Source organism: Micromys minutus (assembly GCF_963924665.1).
Source record: "Micromys minutus genome assembly, chromosome: X".
Taxonomy (NCBI): domain Eukaryota; kingdom Metazoa; phylum Chordata; class Mammalia; order Rodentia; family Muridae; genus Micromys; species Micromys minutus.
The window spans coordinates 51,298,541-51,302,533 of NC_137970.1; positions in this window are offsets into that span (position 1 = coordinate 51,298,541).

Consider the following 3,993-nt stretch of genomic DNA (forward strand, 5'->3'; position numbering starts at 1 on the left):
AATATTCCCCAAACAGTTCCAGAAATTACAAAGGAAATAAACCTTATCAAACTCTTTCTATGAAGCCAGCATTATCCTCATACCCAAACTGGTCAAGAACACAATAAAATATAAATAATTCTTCCCAATGAATATAAATTAAAAATACAATCTGGGAGAAAGTACTTTAGTTTGAATTGGTGGCAGAAGGTAGGGTCAACAGTATATCTCTGAGTATGTGTGTCTGTGCCTGGGATGGTGGCATGCATGGGAATAGCTGCACGGCCCAGCTGTGATCATTATGGGCAACAATGAAGCTGATGTTGAAGTTCACTTGACTGTGTCTGTGTGCACAACTTTGGGAAGCAAAACTGCAGTATGTATGTATATGGCTGCAAGGGACAGCTATGGACACAAGATCAGCACTGGGGTGGTGACATGAGTTGGTGTTAACTTTTTGGGCATGACTAGTTGTGGGAGCTGGGGCTGCTAGTGTGCATAAGATTTGCTTGAGAAATTAAATTTTAAGTAGCAGTGCTGTATAGACCCTAATAGGGACCTACGACATTGGCCATCAGGCACATGTTGATTATGTTGATTTCCTTGTCTAGGATGCCCATGGCCTCATAAGCTGAGGCAGCCTTGGTGGAGGGAAATAGGAAAGAGGTTGCAGACCAGATACCTGGTAAATGCATGAAAGGATCTACTGTGGGTTGTTAATTTATTTTTTAATAATTATTTTTTTGGTTAACATACAAAGAAATGTTTTTATTAGTGAACTTTATTTAAAAATTTAAATGCATTTATGTAGCACACAAATAAGGGTTTCACATGACATTTTCCTTTTATTGATTATATTTTTGACAATTTCACATAGCACATTCTAATTACTTTAACCCCTTCCCTCTCTTATCCTTCTCCATCTTCTCTAATTGCTTACTTCTCTTTACAGATCTTCTCCCCACGTTCATGACACTTTGTTTAGTTTTATTTTGTGACTCACTGATTTAAACCAGGGTGTATATGTGATTATGGGTTAGGAACTTACTATCCACTGGATTCTCGTGGCTTCATCATCTTATGTACACAACTGAAGACAGTGATTGTTGCTCCTCTAGAATCTGTCAGGAACCAGTAGTTCAGCACGGTGGAGGAGAGCCCCATGGGTCCCTCAATAACCCATGTCTTACTATCCACAGGCCCTATCTTGAGCAAGCCCAGTATAAGGGAACTGCAGATGCTGTGAGATCATATTAGCAATAGTTGTGTGCTACCCTGAAGACATTTTTCAGCCCTTCTTTTTATCTTTCAGCTCTTAACAATTTTCTGCTTCTTCCATGATGTTTCCTGAACCTTAGAGGGGTTGTATAGATGTCTTATTCATGGATTAATACTCAACTGTTATTTATTCTCATCATTATTATATTTGTCATCATTCATTTCCTAGGCTATATGCTCCCCAACATTTTCATACATACATCATTGTACTTAGTTTTTACTTGCCTCAAAGTCCTGCCTTGACTTTTCTTTCTCCCTCTTAATGGTCTGCTTCCTTTCCATGAATAATTCTCCTTCTGCTTTTATAACATGTGTATTCTATTGTCCTCTTTTGTTCCCCCTCCCCTATAGATCTCACTTTCCTTTAATATATAGGATTTTTTCTCTCTTAAGACCTTACTCCTCTCGAAAAGTTCCTTTGCCTCTTTTTCAACTCCCCTACAAAGAAAGCCCAGATATGAGAGGAAAAGCAGTATCTGGCAGAATCTGGGTTATTTTGCTCACATATAAAGAGTAACTACTTATTTTGGGCTCATGTTTTTAAAGTTTTAGTCCATGACTAAATGGCACTGTTGCTATGGGCCTGTGGTCGCTCAGTGCATTATGATGAGAGCATATGGTGAGCAAATTGATCACCTACCTCATGGCTGGAAATATAAGGAAAGGAATTGAAGGACACTGAAGTCTCACATTTCATTTCGAGCTCAAGGCCACAATGACTTAAGTTTGTCTAGTAGGGTCTAACTTGTATGTCTTCTCTCAATTGAAATGGCAACAGAAATGAGAACAAATCTTTAACATAGGGAGATCCCAAGAATAGCAAACATGTATACTTATCACCAGCCTGGGGCCCTCAGGTATATATAGACATGCAACAAGACTGTCACTAGCCCACTGCTATATTTTAACCATGTACCTGCAAGCCACAGCCCCCACTAGTATAACCAAGCCTGCATGCATCAACAGCACACACTAGTTGTCGTTGGCACACACTACAGTGACATCCCTTCTGAAACAAGTAGATCTGAAGCTAGCCTCAAAAGAATGGCATGTCCCCATTCTTGTTTGCTTGCTTTATTTATTATTGTTATTATTTTATTTACTTTACATCCTATCCACTGCCCTTCTTCTAGTCACCTGCTCCCACTATCCTCCCCCTCCCTTTCTCCTCTGAACCAGTGGGTCTCTTAGATATTCCCCTACCCCAGTATATCAAGTCTCTGTGAGGCTAGGCACATCCTCTTCCACTAAGACCACACAAAGCAGCCCAGTTAGAAGAATATACCCCACCTACAGGCAACAGCTTTTGAGATAGTCTCCACTCCAGTTGTTAGACACCCACATGAAGACTATGAAGACTGAGGTACACATATGAGGTACACATAAATACAGGGAGGCCTAGGTTTAGCCCATGTATGTTCTTTGGTTGGTGGTTCAGGGTCTTAGAGTCCCAAGGGTCGAGGTTAGTTGACTCTTTTGGTCTTCCTATGGAGTTCCTATCCCCCTTAGAGGCTGAAATCCTTCCTTCCATTCCTCCATAAGAGTCCCCAGGCTCAATCCACTGTTTGGCTGTGGCTGTATGCATCTGTCTGAGTTGCTAGATAGAACCTTTCAGAAGACAGCCATGCTAGACTCCTGTCTGCAAGCATAACAGAGTGTCATTAATAGTGTCAGGGTTGGGTGACACCCCTAATGGGTGCCTCCCTATCCCAGGTCTCTGTCTCTTCCTAGAGATACTCCAAACCTCTCCTTCCCCATCAGTTGCAGGATTCCATTCATTCTTATAGACATCGGGCTATTCTTCCTGCCACTCCACACATCTGATCCTGCACCACCTTCCCCCAACCCCCATTTACTTCCCCATCTCTTCTTCCACCCAGTTCCCTACCTCCATCTGCCTCTTTTTTTCCAGTTACTTTTATTGGTTATTTTACTTACATTTAAAAAATTATCTGCCATCCCAGTTTCCCCTCTACAAGCCCCCATCCCCTTCTCCCTGCCTCTATGAGGGTGCTTCCCCAACCAACCATCCACTCCTGCATCAGCAGCCTAGCGTTCCTCTATCCTGGGTTATCAAGCCTCCACAGGACCAAGGGGCTCCCCTCTCAGTGATGCCAGATAAGGCAATCCTTTGAAAAATATGCAGCTGGAGTCATGGGTATCCCCTGTGTACTCTTTGGTTGGTGGTTTTAGTCCCTGGGAGCTTTGGGAGGTCTGGTTGGTTGATACTGTTGTTCTTCCTATGAGGTTGCAGACCCCTTTGGCTCCTACAGACCTTGCCCTAACTTCCCCATTGGGGTTCCCAAGCTCAGTCCAATGTTTGGCTGTGTACATCCATATTTGTATTGGTCCAGCTCTGGCAGAGCCTCTCAGGGAACAGCTATACTGGGCTCTTGTCAGTAAGTACTTCTTGGCATCAGCAATAGTGTCTGGGTTTGGTGTCAGTTGATGAAATGGATCCCTAGTTGGGACAGTCTGTAGATGGCCTTTCCTTCAGTTTCTGCTCCACTCTTTGTCCCTCCATTTCCTTTTGACAGAAGGAATTCTGAATTAATATTTTTGAGGTGGGTGGGTGGCCAGATCCCTCAACTATAGGCCATGCCTATCCACTGGATATGGTCTCTAGAGGTTCTGTCTCCCCTTTGTTGTGTATTTTGACTAAAGTCCTCACTGTTGGGTCCTGGGAACCTCTTGGGTCTCTAGCATCTGTGACTTTCTAGTGGCTAACCCCAGTCC